Raw genomic sequence first — 17221 nt, 5'->3', positions numbered from 1 at the left:
AGTCCCAGCTACCAAAATTTCCCGAACTACACTAACCTGATTCCTTTTTAGCCAAAAATATGTAGACAACCTCGGAAGGAGAGTGCGGTTAAATCTTTCCAAATATGCTTCCCACTGAGTATTCAAGCGGGCAAAAATCGCTCGTATCCGCTCACTTATCTTTGCACGAAAACTCTTCATGTTTCCGGGCAAAGAGGGGCAGCTGTGAGCACGTGATTTTTGCCCTATATGTATTACTCTAACAAATTCAAAACAAAATAATTTCTATCATTGTTTGCAATTTTGTCGGATTTTGTGGCATTTTCTGTTAATTGTTTGCATTTTATTTGTATACAATAAATATGTTGCATTTGCATTTAGGATTAATAGACAAATTAATTATTTTAGAAAAATGGGAAAAATCACAAAAGTAGTTTATTTTGCACTTTTAATTTTAATGTCGAATTTTGGTAGTTTTTTCCTTTAATTTGATTTTTAATTATTGGTAGTAACAATTATTAGGGTTAATTAATTTAATGTGGTAGGATAATTTGGTTTAGGATTCAATTTAAGTTTTAATTTCAGTTTTGGAAAAGAAAAAGATTTTGTTAAAAAAAAAGAAATAATGAATTGGAAAAAAGGAAATAATGAAAGGAAAATCTGGGCTAAAACCCATTTATTTGTCCCCAGCCCAAATGAACCGCCCCAATATCCAGCCCAAACCCGTCTATACCTGGTCCATCCCCCCAACTAAGTGAAACGATGTCATTTCATGGGCATCAGATTAGGACCGTCGAGGTCTCTTGATCGAATGGACGAGAAGCCTGGGTCATTTAATATATATATGTCCTAACGCCCTACCCCCCCCCCCTTATTTCATCGTCCCAGACACCTCCGTCTATCAGAAGGCCCAGACCTAACCCTAGTTGAGCCGCCCCTAAATCCACCACCGTCCGGTGGCGGCGCCACCTCCAAACGCCACCAAAACAACACCCCATGACCCTCTCACGCCTCTCTTTCTAAATCCCGGACCAATTTCCTTCGAATCTGCCCGGAGCTCCGCGAATCTTAAATCTGAGGTCAACCCAAAAGTTCAAGATCAGTTTTCTGTCAATCCTGGTAGCATGCATGTTCGGGAGGTGCTGTTCTATCAAGCTTTGAGGTTCGGACTCGGCGAAACAGATGTCGCTCAGTTGTTCTTGACAAAGAACAAAGGATCGATATAAGTTTGGCCTAGTTCTTTGTGCCTGCCCAATTTCGAGTCCGATTGGTGAGTTTCTATCCCTCAACATGACCTATTGTGTTTTATTTCACCTTTCCGTCCCTCTTCTTTTCTTCTCCTTTCCTCTGTTTAAAGACTTGACTTATCTTCCGATGTTTTGAGTTGTCTTCTGTTCCCTCTATTTTTCTTTCAAGTCCCTTTAAAAATATGTGTGTTCTTGATTTGTTGGGTTATAGTCAAGCCTCTGATTTTCTCTCGTTTATGTTGGCCTCATTAGTCTAGTTTAATTAGTTTATTCTGATCTATTCATTGGGTTAGTTAATTCCTTGTTGGTTTATACAGGTTAATAAATCAACCAGTTCAGTTTTAAGAAGTCGTTTGTGTGTTATTTTTGTTGTTACCAATTTAGTTGGGTTCATTTAGCTATTTGGGCTTTGGGTCTGGCCCATCTACAAAGGAAGGGCAGCCCGTTCACTTGATTCAGCCGTGGGTTAATTTGACCCATGTCTCATTTGGGGTTTAAGGTAAATAGCAGGGGTACGGGGGTTAATTTGGGTAGTCTTAGTGAGAGAATCTACTTGTAACTGTCTGGGAAGCTTCTAGGAAGCTGGGGGGGACTACTTGGCAAAATCTGAATTTGAACTAGGGGTATTAAGCTAAAATGAAAATTAAAAAGGTACCAAAGGTCAAAAAATAAACTCTTGAGGCTTGCTCTAATGCCTTGCCTATAAAGGCATCTCTATCTTGCCTTTCAAGGCAGGGATTCAGGAGCTAAAAATACAGACCCAAGAGACTTGAAAGAAAAAAAATTCTGGAAAACAAAAACAGCTGAAACTTCTGCAGAAAATACTGTTTCATTGGGTTTGAGCTTTATAATCTAAAATCCTCTTCTTCCTGAATCGATTTTCCTGATTGTTTGAGCTTAGAAATGGTTTGAAACTTAGTCATTAAGGTTGGTTCTGAGGTCAGTTGATTTAATTGGGTGTTTGAGATTGGTTTCTGGGCTGCAGTACCTCATTTCTGGGTTTCGAACATGCTTTATTGGTTTGTTTCTGTTACTGGAACCTGCTGTTGATCCCTGCTGTCTACTGCTGATTCTCTTTTTTTCTTATTTCATTTAATTCCAGGTATTCCCTAATTCTATAGGAGATGAAATGCAAGTATGAGAGCTATAATTACATGAAGATCCTCACGAATGAATACTGTTTTCCTTTTAATCATCAATATTAGCTGTTTACTTGCAATTTCTGGAGTTTAGTGGTATATTGTAATGACATTTAGTCTGATCTGTCCATTTTAATATAACAGTAGTATGTTGTTCCTTAGAAAACTCATGTTGCCTTTCGTTTGTGATGAAGCACGGTCTGATGGTATGTAAGTAGTTTAGGACATTTGGATCTTGTATATAGGGACTGTGATTTAAGCTATTCACTGTTTGTTATGCATATGTTCCAGCATGTGGTTAGACTGTGTTGTGTTTTAGTTTATCATCTAGTTTTGTCTGAAACCAGAGTGCATTCGATTAAAGAGGGTGACTGCCTGCTTTGTAGGAATAAAACTTTATGAATACTGGTCTGATTGGCATAAGTCTCTGGGTACTCAAGGTAATTAGGTGCATGCATTGGGTTGAGAATGAATTGTTGATTTGTTTAGATATGTAAAAAAATTCTATAGTAGGATAAGGTCAAAATGCATTACTCATATTGGTACAAGTTTAAAACTAAATCGAATATGCTGTCCGTTGATGAGAATTCCGTTGTCATTGCTTGGTAAGAAAAACTAGATCAAACATGTTGTTGAATATCGCTGGGTTTTGGCCTGCAGGGACTCGATGTTGAGTTCTCCACTCAGACCTGTTGGGGTTTCCAAATTGGGCTCAGTCATGGGCCCAAGCTTAACAGCTTCTTCGAGTATGATTTGGGTCGTAATTGCGACCCAGTCATGCCCAGGCCTTTCGCTAGCCTTCCTGGCTCTCGACTTCACATAGGAAGCCCATTTGCGGCCTTTGATTGTTAATTAAACGACCATGGGGAACTTTAACTTCATCGAGTGTTAAATAATTCAGCCTTTAAAACAATTTAGGTGAACGATGTTAACGACACCAATAGTTTATGGCCCTCATAATTTTAAAAATAAGAATTTTAGGCAATTAAGTTTGAGGCGTGCCATTTAGCAAATTTTCCATGGACCTCTTCTAATTTCTTATGATTTAGATACAACAAATAACCAATTATCGTAGTTTGCTTTAGGCACGTTTAATAGATTATCGTGGTTCTGGACACGTTCGCGTGACATGATTATGATCTTAAAAATAACATGAGGGATGCGTCCGCGCAACATCAACCAATTTTTCTTAAAAAAATAAACAAGGTGTTATTAATTATGGACACGTTCGCGTGACATAATTTTTCACGCGCCAAAGGAAAAGAGTATACGTATGCATAACTCAATCCTTTATGAATAATCAAGTGATTTAAAAGCAGTTAATAGACAAATGCACATAGGATCTAAAATTAGTAATTAAATAATTTTAATAAGCCAAGTATGATCAAAGCGACCGTGCTAGAACCACGGAGCTCGGGAGTGCCTAACACCTTCTCCGGGTTAACAGAATTCCTTACCCGGATTTCTATGTTCGCAGACACTAATACAGAGTCATTCCTTCCTCGATTCGGGATTTGAACCGATGACTCGGGAAACCATAAATTATTCTAAGTGGCGACTCTAATCTTTAAATGAAATAATCCCATTTCGATTGTTCTTTAATTGGAAAAAATCCCTTGTATTTATACCCTTCCGGGGGTGTAGTAAAAAAGGAGGTGTGACATTGGTGCCAGAAGTCGATAATAACGGGATCAACAGGATCCAGCATGAAAAGGTAAGTGTAAACACTTAAAAACCCTTTCACGTAAGTAGTAATATCCTCTTCGGACACCTCTGTGTTTTCCCAATGACAGTCTTTTTTCACCTGCTCGAGATTGCCTTCAGTTATCGAGCATATATATCTCGACATGGGCTCACATCGGCCAGGGATTGAAGAGGGTTTTTCAACTTTGAAATCAGAGGTAAGGTCGCATGACTCGGAACACACTCTTCGATGCGTGGCTCCACCGATGTTTTATCACCAGCCGGCCGCTATGAAGAGGCTTTGTCCTTTTGGGGAACAGTTTAGATGTTTTCGCCATTTCTATATGAGTTCAGAAAAAAGAAGAAGATGAAGTTTGTTGTTTTAGGAGAGGATTGGCAAACTTGGATGTAAATGATTTGCAGAATTGAGGAATTGAAGGAAGGAGAGCTTTGAAGATTAAGAAAAGTTTTGAAAATAAAGTTTGAGAAAATTGTGAAGAGGATCTATTTATAATATTGCTATGACGGTTGGAAACACTAGTGGCCGACCATTAATTGGTACTAATTAATAGTCTTGGGAAATGTGCAGATGCGACACTTCAGTCGCCTCCGTTGCTTACGTTATGAAGGTGACGTCGTAATTGGTCGATGTACAAAATTGAAGACTCAGTTCGTTTCTTCTCATTACACTCCAAGAAACGAGGGGACTATCTGTATACAGGTAAAATCTAGCATGCCCGATTTTGCCATTATTTTGAGATCAGAGAATTGCATCAAGGGTCTGTCTTGTAATAGATCAGGCCTGAGCACGAAGACAAGATACCAAGTTCGGAGATCGAGGTAACCATCGAGATCGAGGTCCCCGATGATCGAGACCAGATATGATTAGCTTCAAGCGGAACGCAATAACGGAAAGGCGAAATATCCGTAATCGGTCAGAGATCACGACAGAAATCCCGGAACGGATCAAATCAAGGCCGGTTATTTGTCTCAATCATAGGATTTACTTCCGTAATTAGAATTGTACCACAATTAGGATTCCTCTAGTATATAAATAGGGGTCCCCATCATTTGTAAAGACCTTACATTCATACAGATCAAGGCAATATAATATTTCTCTATTGTTCGTCAACTTATTATTCTTTAACTATTCTTATTTCGCTATTCTCGAGGGTTCATCAACTCGAGGGCATTGTCCAAGCATTGGTTTGTTTTACGTTCTTGTCAATTCCCATCATTTATCTCTAAGTTAATGAATTGGTATTAAGTGAAATAACATATACTTAAAACCACATTACTAGTTTAATTGTTACTCGATTTTTAGGGTAAATATATATATAACCATATATAATCGCTATAAAATTTATGTATTGTCACGACCCAAAATCCCTCCGAAGTGGTCGTGATGGCACCTAGTTTTTAAAATTAGGTAAGCCTAACATTAACAAAAATAACGATAATATTCACTAACTTCGAATTAGATACCTCTGAACAATTTATAATTCCCAAAACCAGTAGTACAAGTATTAAGCCTTTCTAGGAGTAGTTATACAAAATAAATACATTACTGTTCCGGAACAAAAGGAAACAATAGAAATAAGTACAATAGAAGGTGACTCCGAGGCCTGCGAACGCAGCAGCAGGTTTACCCTGAGTCTCCACAGCAACGATCCGCATAGCCACTAACGATCAAATACCTGGATCTGTAGTATGAGCACACCACAGTGGTGCCTAGTAAGTATCAAGACTAACCTCAGTGGAGTAGTGATGAGGAACAGTCAAGACACCTACTGGTCTAATAAGCTGAACATGATATGATAATAAACCAACAAAACAAAGATGACAAAGTAACGCCAATAGTAGGAAGAAATCAAATTACAAACACTAGAGACGAAAAGGGGAAAACACGGATGGTATCGAAAAGTAACCAAGTAAATTAACACCAACATAGCTGGGATACAGACAAGTAAACAAATGTGATCAAATAAGGAAAGCGATGTTAACTCAACTAATCGCATCATTCCTAGTACACAATTCCGACCATCCCAATCCTCGAAGCCTCATATCACAATCACAACTTCCAAACCTTTAACCCACATGGCACCTTGTGCCCACATATTTCCCTTTCACTTTGCATGTCAAAGATCGACATGCTACTCAGTACATAATATCCGTGACAAACGCTAATTAAGATTTTCAAGAAGTTTCATTTATATATCATATAAAGTAAGTTTACAGTTTCAAGACCATATAGGAAAACTAGCGAGAAAAGATGAAGTTATTTTTAGAAATTATTTGAATGAAGAAAATAATATTTTTCAAATAGAAATACAACATTGGATAAACTATCGCCTTTAATATAGGATTCATTAAATTAAAACATAACAGAAATTCCTTTTTAAGAAAAATATAACCTCCGACAGGTTAAGGAGATTTAGTTGAGAAACCAGTTAAAATAAAATATAACAATTATTAGGAATATTATATACTAAAACATACAACGAGTTCTAACTTAAAGGTACACAAGGAAGTATGATATTAATTCCTTCATTTTAAATCATGATATTACGAAAGACTCAGCAGCGGGAGGAAATGACTCAACGTAGTAAATTTTCTTTGAAAATTCACCAGAATGATAGTATTAGGAAAAGAACTCAGGAAATGACGACAAGTCAATAAGTCAATGACAATAACTTGATCCTCAAAACTCAGCGAAAACCAGAAATACAAATTATCAAAGTCTTGCACGAAGAAACTAAAGTCAATACAATAAAATAGGGGATACCAAAATACAAGATATGTTGCGGCGCGCAACCCGATCCCACCATATAATATCAATTCACCCTTGTTCCTCCTCAATATATCACCCTTATACCTCCTGTTGCGGCGTGTAACTCGACCCCACCGTACAATATCAATAACATAATAATAAACATAATACGTTGCAGCGCGCAACACGATCCCACCATATAATATCAATTCACATTTATTCCTTCTCAATATATCACCCTTATTCCACCATTTGCGGCATGCAACCCCATCTCACCGTACAATATTGATTCACCTTTATTCCTCCTCAATATATCACCCTTATTCCTCATGTTGCAGCGTGCAACCCGATCCCACCGTACATAATTTAAATCAGTAACAACAAATCAACAACTCAATTACAAGGATTTCTACCACCAAGAGTATGAGTACACAACAACAAGAAATTCACGTAAAAATCAAAGGAATAAAACAACCTTTACAACAACAATAAGACATGTAAGGCACGTGATAACTACACAGGCAACCACAACAATTTGGACATGTAGCATATATGCACAAAGTCATAGAGGAACTCACAATTAAAAAGTAACAAGAACAATAAGGAAGGCAATTACTTCAATTAAGGCAAATAGGGTCCAAATAATAAGTAAGAGGTAAAGAAGTGCTAACAACCTCGTATAGAGCATGTAGAGGTGAAACTAGCAAATAGGAAACTCGCTCATATCAGAACAACTTCCTACTTAGTAATTTTAAGGACCTAAGAACCCTAAAAGGCAAATTTTCCACAAATAAGTTCGAGCATGCTCTCGTCACCTCACGTACACGGACTACAATCAGCATAAAAGACTCAAATCCTAAGGGGAAATCCCCCACACAAGGTTAGGTAAGATAATTACCTCAAAGAAGACAAACTGGTACTCTAAAATGAACTTCTCGTGTGAAAAGTCCTCCGGACGGCTCAAATCTAACAAAAATAACTTCAAAGCACAAATAAAACTCATAAGAAACTATTCCTCATCATAAAATTCCAATCTTTATCAAATTCTAAAAATCTGTCCTAAAGTTGACTCCCGGTCCCGCACCTCTGAAACCGACAAATTTTATGAAAATCGAATCTCCATTCTGATACGAGTTCAACCATACAAAATTTATCAAATTCCGACACCATTTGGTCCCTCAAATCATGATTTTTCATTTTAGAAATTTTCTTCAAAAACCAACATTTTTCTCAACCCAAAACACAAATTAAATGATAAAAATGAAGATAATAAAAATGAAGATAAAATCATGGAATACATTAAATACTAAGTGAAGAACACATACCCAATCAAATTGCTTGAAACCCCACAAAGAATCGCTGAAAACCGAGCTCTCCAACTCAAAATATGACCAAATGAACAAATTTTTAATATTATGTATTTTTATCCAGTTATTTTGCCTCGTTGTACATGCCTAACGATCTCGAAACTCACCTTTGATGCTTTCAATGGATTCCTTGTGAAATGTCAATCAAGTTATGCTTTTGAATCACTCCATTTGACCTTATAATGAATGACATATGTTGGTTTCAATATTTGAAAATAGTGCAGATTTTTAAATACGAAATCAGTGGCAATTTCGTAGTTAATCTGAAAAATCTCGCAGCCCAAATCTTAGTAAAATGACCATAAATTTCTCATACGATGTCCAAATTTGACGATTCTTTTTGCTATAGCTCCCTAATTATGATATGAATCTAATGCTTCAATCAAAACAGAAATTGGAACTCATTTGTTTAATGTGGTACCATTTATGCTTGAAGAAACGACGTCGAAACATAAGAAAAACGAGCGCAACATAGCCCAAACCTATCTGAAACTCACCCGTGCCCCTTGGAACCTTGTACGAACATACCAACAAGTCTCATAACAAAATACGGACCTACTCGAGGCCTTAAATCATGCATAACAATATCGAAACGACGAAACGTAGCTCAAATCAAACTTAATGAACTTTGGAACTTTCGACTTCCAAAAACTCGCGCCGAAACATATAATCAACTTAGAATGTACTTAAATTTTGCACACAAATCCCAATACATCATACGGAGCTACTTGTGCCCCCAAACTATCGAGTGAAGTGCAAATTCTCAAAACGACTGACCGGGTCGTTACATTCTCCTCCACTTAAATATACGTTCATCCTTGAACGTGCCAAGAGTTATTCCAAAGCCATCAAACCACTGCAAGAGCTCACCATACATACACCCGGGGGGTGATTCCCCATCACCCAAACCTATGTTGGATTAACAACGTAATTTAACTGAAGACCTCACTTCATCCTTAGTCCATAACCTTGGGACAAAACCCAAATCTCAACATCTGAAATTCATTATAGGACCCGAATCTCGCATCATCTCACTGTATAAACCTGAACAAGCCAAATCGAGCCATAATTCCAACCCAGGGTACAATCGCATTATGTTCCACACTACTCAAATGCCCATAGTAATAACTTCTAACCACCATGACTGCCCAAATAACATTCTGGATATCGACAATACACTTCACATTGAATGGAACCTTGTTTCGGACCTCCATAATGCTGCCCATGATAAAGAAACATACAGGAACTCATAACCGCCCATAAAGTCAACAAGTCAAGAAGCTCTCTCGTCCGTCAAGGGCCGTTGCCCAAATCTTAGCAGAAACAGCCCCATACTTCCAAACACTCCTCGCCCCCAATACGATAGTGCAAATCTCAGGTCTAAGAACCTCATCTCAGCCAATACAAGTAGCCCAACTAACAACTCATCACAGAACCACAAGGATTCTCACACCACACAGCTCGTACACCAACTCAGCAATAGCTCAATTATGCAGTACAATAGAAGGAAAGCAAGGTATAAGGATTATCTAACAAGTATAACATGTGTAATAACAAAAGTATAGTTTCATTAAATCATCCCACAGAGGAAAAACAAAACATCAAATAAACACAAGGAAAGGGTATCCCACAAAACATCTGTTGCGGCATCTAGATACTCATCAAGCCAAAGTGCTCGGGTTCACTGATCACATGAATACTGATATCAAACACAGTAGAGTGCACAAGTATAACTATGGGAAAAATGAATAGAATTAATAAAATATGGAAGAAAGCAAGTACAACTAAGGTGCAATAAGCTAATCAACATCACGAGAGCCATTTCGCCTACATCGCCATAAGGCCTGAACGGAATTTCAACATGCATGGAGAATGACCATACAACCTCACAGCCCATCACGACATAAGAAAGTAGCACATAATATAGGCCAGGGGCACAAATAATATCCATTCTGCCTGGTAACATAACCGTGATAACAATTTGACAAGAGCACCCAAACTTGACCTGATATAAAATACATATTCTCGTTGAGCTTTCAAATAGACCCCAACCCAAATCCTGATCATTCCCAAATAGGTAAATATCCTCCCAAAAGTCCATAGCAACCTATCAATAATGTATTCTCTCAGTTATCCCATTCTCAACATGCCTTCATAATGCGCAAACAAGAAATATTCCGCATATGAGGACATCCAACCCCAAAATCTCATGAATACCGGAATTTCCATACTCGAACTCAACTACGCTAATCGAATGGCCGATACATCACTCACACCCCATCATCTTACTAAAGCACCCATATAGATTTTTCGATCGCATAACAAATCCTGAACCTCAAAAGCCTCAAAACCCAGTAATCACCATGCCAGTAGCCACGCACCCGCAAACCAAAACTCAAGGGTCTTTCCTAAAATGCATGTCCTTCACATATGATATCCAATAATACCAACCTTCCATTAACTTCTGATAGCCATCCATGAGAAAACCATAATGTACAACATATTCCTTATGCCCATAGTAGACAGCCGACTCGAGCCATTGTCGAAACCATCGAGAACTTCTACGAGATCCGCCCACACGTAACTAAGCCATTGGGACCGCATCTCCCCAACTCAACCGAGTCACACTACCCGTCCAACCCCAAGTGTACTGTCACAATTGCCAGTAGAGAATTCCTATTCAAAAGGACAAATTACTTCCATTGTTATGCTGACCCAATACCACAGAGTTGACCCATTTCTTCGGATAGTTAATATGCAATGATCCCAATCAAAGCCCCAAATGCAGATAATCCTAGCACGAACCACGTAGCCTAGAAGCTCATAAACCACCGCATTTCCTTTGAAGCACTCCGTTCTGCCGCAACCACGATGCCCACGCTGAATAGACCATTTATAAATCTGAAGTTGTTTCTCCGACTCCCCTTGATACTGAAATATAGATTCATTAATAAAGCAGAAACACCATAAGCCCCAATATCATCCCATGGAAGATCTCAGACCTTAGTCATATACAAACTCCGGAAACCATCTAATACCACATATATGCATACCTCAAGCCAAAACTGATGTGAATCTGACTCTGCAATCTGAATGCCACTAGTGGACTCCCCCACTTGGTGCGAAGCCATAGAAAACAACATCTGATGATCCGCAAAACTAACCTTCACAGCTCGCACAACACCAATCACAAGGTACTCCAAGTCATCTACTGAGCGCACGTTCATTCTCGTGACCGTCAAACTCGCTTTCTCTAGTTCCTTGAATGATAATATGTACCTTTCACTGACTAGAAATCCCATACAACCACATAGTCTTCAATACCACCAATTATCCTCAATCAACATGCTCCTCGTGATCCCCACCACAATCTCAATGACTAGTCAACCAATTAAACCTTTCTAAGCTCGTACTCATCCACCAAATGCCTGAACCCGCTGCACCTCCATGTGAACAACTAAATAGTTTTTCAATACCTCTGTATCATCATTCTAGATGACATGTTGAGACAATGTTTGAGCATTCTTGGCTTCCTCGTAGCCCATCTGTAGCATCACGAACCATTGGTGCATAGCGGACATGGAGAGAGCAATATCGTACATGAGTGGATGTAAAGGAACATAGGTTATATGCTTCGAGCTGAATCAATGTCGCACGATAAGGAAAGAAAGAGGTGTAATTTCCTAATAGTTTCCATAGCCTCTCGGAGATAAGTACAGACGCCTCTATACCGATCTGCAAGACTCTACTAAACCTGCTTATAACTCGTAGCACCTATGAACCTAAAGCTCTGATACCAACTTGTCACGACCAAAATCCCTCCAAAGGGGTCGTGATGGCACCTAGTTTCTAAAATTAAGCAAGCCTAACATTAACAAAAATAACGATAATATTCACTAACTTCGAATTACATACCTCTGAACAATTTATAATTCCCAAAACTAGTAGTACAAGTCATAAGTCTTTCTAGGAGAAGTTATACAAAATGAATACATCAATGTTCCAAAACAAAATGAAACAATAGAAGGTGACTCCGAGGCCTGCGAATGCAGCAGCAAGTTTACCTTGAGTCTCCACAACAACGATCCGCACAGCCACTAACGATCAAATACTTGGATTTTACAAAAATGAAGAAGTGTAGTATGAGCACACCATAGTGGTGCCCAGTAAGTATCAAGACTAACCTCAGTGGAGTAGTGACAAGGAACAGTCAAGACACCTACTGGTCTCATAAGCTGGACATGATATGATAATAAACCAACGAGATAAAGATGACAAAGTAATGCCAATAGAAGGAAGAAATCAAATTACAAATAGTAGAAACAAAAAGGGGAAAACACGGATGGTACCGAAAAGTAACCAAATAAATTAACAGCAACATAGCTATGATACAGACAAGTAAACAAATGCGCTCAAATAAGGAAAGCGACGTTAACTCAACCAATCGCATCATTCCTAGTACACAATTCCGACCATCCCAAACCTCGAAGGCTCATATCACAATCACAACTTCCAAACCTTGTACCCACATATTTCCCTTTCACTTTGCATGTCAAAGATCGACGTGCTACTCAGTACATAATATCCGTGACAAATGCTAATTAAGATGTTCAAGAAGTTCCATTTATATATCATATAATGTAAGTTTACAGTTGCAAAACCAAATAGGAAAACCAGCAAGAAAAGATGAAGTTGTTTTTAGAAATCATTTGAGTAAAGAAAATAATATTTTTCAAATTGAAATACAATATTGGATAAGCTATCGCCTTTAATATAGGATTCGTTAAATTAAAACTTAATAGAGATTCCTTTTTAAGAAAAATATAACCTCAGACAGGTTAAGGAGATTTAGTTGAGAAACCAGTTGAAATAAAATATAACAATTATTAGGAATAGTAGATACTAAAACATACATCGAGTTCTAACATAAAAGTACACAAGGAAGCATGATATTAATTCCTTCATTTTAAATCACGATATTACGAACGACTCAGCAGGGCAGGAGGAAATGACTCAACGTAGTAAATTTACTTTGAAAATTAATTCACGAGAATAATATATTAGGAAAAGAACTTAGGAAATGATGGCAAGTCAATGACAATAACTCGGTCCTCAAAACTTAGTGAAACCAGAAATACAAATTATCAAAATCTTGCACGAAGGAACTAAAGTCAATATAGTAAAACAGGGGATACCAAAATACAAGATATGTTGCGGCACGCAACCCGATACCACCATTAATATCAATTCACCCTTATTCCTACTCAATATATCACCTTTATTCCTCCTGTTGCAGCGTGCAACCCGATCCCACCGTACAGTATCAATATCATAATAATAAACATAATATGTTGCGACGCGCAACCCAAACCCACCATATAATATCAATTCACCATTATTCCTCCTCAATATATCACCCTTATTCCTCCCATTGCGGCATGCACCTAATCCCACCGTACATAATTTAAATCAACAACAACAAATTAACAACTCAATTATAAGGATTTCTACCACCAAGAGTATGAGTACACATCAACAAGAAATTAACGTAAAAATCAAAGGAATGCAACAACCTTTACAAAAACACCAAGACATGTAAGGCACGTGATAACTACACAGGCAACCACAACAATTTGGACAGGTAGCATATATGCACAAAGTCATAGAGGAACTCACAATTATAAAGTAACAAGAACAATAAGGAAGACAATCACTTCAATTAAGGCAAATAGGGGCCAAATAACAAGTAAGAGGTAAAGAAGTACTAACAACATCATATAGAGCATGTAGAGGTGAAACTAGCAAATAGGAAACTCACTCATATCAGAACAACATCCTACTTAGTGAATTTAAGGACCTAAGAATCCTAAAAGGCAAATTTTCCACAAATAAGTCCGAGCATGCACTCGTCACCTCGCGTACACGGATTACAATTAGCATAAAAGACTCAAATCCTAAGGAAAAATCCCCCACACAAGGTTATGCAAGATACTTACCTCAAAGAAGATAAACCAGTACTCTAATATGAACTTCTCGGGTGAAAAGACCTCCGGACGGCTCAAATCTAACCAAAATAACTTCAAAGTACAAATAAAACTCATAAGAAACTATTTCGGATCATAAAGTCTCAATCTTTATCAAATTCTAAAAATCGGTCCAAAAGTCGACCCCCGGGCCCGCACCTCGGAACCCGACAAATTTTACAAAAATTGAATACCCATTCCGATACGAGTTCAACCATATAAAATTTATCAAATTCCGACACCATTTGGTCCCTCAAATCATGATTTTTCATTTTAATTTTTTTTTCAAAAACCAACATTTTCCTCAACCCAAAACACAAATTAAATGATAAAAATGAAGATAAAATCATGGAATACATTAATTACTAGGTGAAAAATACTTACCCAATCAAATTGGTTGAAAACCCCACAAAGAATCGCTCAAAACCGAGCTCCCCAACTCAAAATATGACCAAATGAACAAACTTTTGATATCAAGTATGTTTGCCCCAGCTATTTTGCCTCGTTTTGCATGCCAAACGATTCTGAAACTCGCTTTTGATGCCTCCAATGGATTCCTTATGAAATTTCAGTAAAGTTAGGCTTTTGAATCACTCCATTTGACCTTATAATGAAGGAGATATGTTGGTTTTAATATTCGGAAATAGTGCAGATTTTTAAATACGAAATCAGTGGCAATTTCGGTGAAAAATCTAACAACCCATTTCTTAGTAAAATGACCATAAAATCCTCATACGATGTCCAAATTTGACGATTCTTTTTTCTATAGCTCCTTAATTACAATACAGATCTAATGCTTCAATCAAAATATAAATCAGAGCTCATTTGTTTAATGTGGTACCATTTATGTTTGAAGAAACGAGGTCGAAACATAAGAAAAACGAGCGCAACACAGCTCAAACCTATCCGAAAGTCACTCGAGCCCCTCGGGATCCCGTACGAATATACCAACAAGTCACATAACAAAATACGGACCTACTCGAGGCCTTAAATCACGCATAACAACATCGAAACAATGAAACGCACCTCAAATCAAACTTAATGAACTTTCGAACTTTCAACTTCCAAAAACTCGCGCCGAAACTTATCAAATCAACTATGAATGAACTCAAATTTTGCACACAAGTCCTGATACGTCATACAGAGCTACTTGTGCCCCCCAAACTATCAAGTGCAAATTCCCAAAATGATTGATCGGGTCGTTACATGTATACCGGCTAGAACAATAAACAGTGAATCCAGATGGCTATTTGTGTAAAGATTCCTAAGAAAATCAGTTTTTATATGAAGAAGCTTTATATAAGGGGTTTTGACACAGTTACCCACAAAAACAAAACTATTTACCATTGTCTACCCATTTGTTTTTCTACCCATAAACTAATTACATTTTCTACCTATAGTAGGTTTTGTGGGGATTTTTTTTTATTCTTCAGTTCTTTTTTATTTCTATGCTTCTTTTCTTTTTTCTTTTTTTTCTTTTCACCTTTTCTTCTTATTTTTTTCTTTTTTCCTTTTCTAATTTCATTTAACTTCTTTTTTTTATATTCTTTTTCTCTTCATAATCTAATTTTATTTACTGTTTTCACTATTTTTTATTATTCTTTTTTTTTTTTAATATTATTACTAAAGAAAAATCAAATTGTGTACCAATTAAATGTAGCTAATACAACCAAAAAAATATTAACTAACATATGATACTAATATAGTATATAGCTATACCAACAGGGTATACAATTATACGCAAAGAGTTAAAAAAATTAATTTAATTATTAAACTGAAATAATATCAGTTGTCAACAAAAATTTCAAAAAATTCTAAAAGGATCTAATTGTAAGAGTATACTGTTACATTATATATCATACTATAATATTATTTTTTTTTTATATTTTCAATTTGCCCCTCACTTTCTGGCCAAGTCCCATTAATTGATCATAACGATATCGTGGAAATGCTGGATAAAAGCTTAAAGCAAATTAAAAGGGAAAAGGCAAGTGAATTTACGTGTATTACAACATACTATTATAGTATATTGTATACTATTACAACATACTATTATAGTATATTGCATATTATTACAGTATACTATAATAATATATTGTATACTATACTAGTATACTGTTGCAGTATAACTATATACTCATATAATATATTGTATACTGTAGCGGTATACTGTTAGGTAACTGTGTTCTTATTCGATTATTATAATATACCGTTGCAGTATATTATAAACTATAATAGTATACTGTTGCAGTATAGCTATATACACTTACTGCATATTGTATACCATACAGGTATACTGTAGCTGTATTCTTCTTCGATTTTCAACCAAAATTTTCGATCTCAATCACCTCAAATCAGCTCCAAATGCTATCAAATTTCAGTATGAACTTCCAGAAGGTACTATAAGCAATATTTAACAACACCCACTTTGAATCAAACAAAAAATCTTCAAAATAAAGTTTTAAATTCAAGGGCCAAGGCAAGAACAAGAGCTAGGGAAAGAATAATCAAGAAAAAGTGGAGCAGAATTGAAATTAGCCAGAGGTCAACTTCTCAGATAATCAGATCTAATTTCTTTTTGAAGAAGGATATAAGGGAAATGGAAGAGTTTGTCCAAGTCTTCTTCACGGAGGCGAACTTTATCCAAGTCATTGACATCTGGGTGTGTCAAAAGGAAGAGTTTGTATGCAAGAACTAGTTGGGGTTGTTGTGTTCCTTCTTCTGCATCCATGGCTACCTTTTTCTTTGCTATTTCTTGGTTTTTTTTTTGTTTCACTGTATTTCAGATACCTCCGTGAAGAAGAAGAAACGAGAAAAGGAAAAAATTGGGTAAATAGTTTGGGCCCCATGAGTAAGAGTAGTAAATAATTTGAGTCTGGACATTAAAGGGTAAATAGTTTAAGATTAATGAATATAAATTGAGATTTTCTCCATATAAGTTGGATAGGCCGATTCTCAAACTTGATTTAGAACTTAGTTCTTACATATTTATGAATCTATAAGACTATAAATG

This window comes from Nicotiana sylvestris, chromosome 5 (genome assembly GCF_000393655.2).
Source record: "Nicotiana sylvestris chromosome 5, ASM39365v2, whole genome shotgun sequence".
NCBI lineage: Eukaryota > Viridiplantae > Streptophyta > Magnoliopsida > Solanales > Solanaceae > Nicotiana > Nicotiana sylvestris.
The sequence above is the reverse complement of the archived record's forward strand: the minus strand, read 5'-3'. Positions refer to the sequence as shown.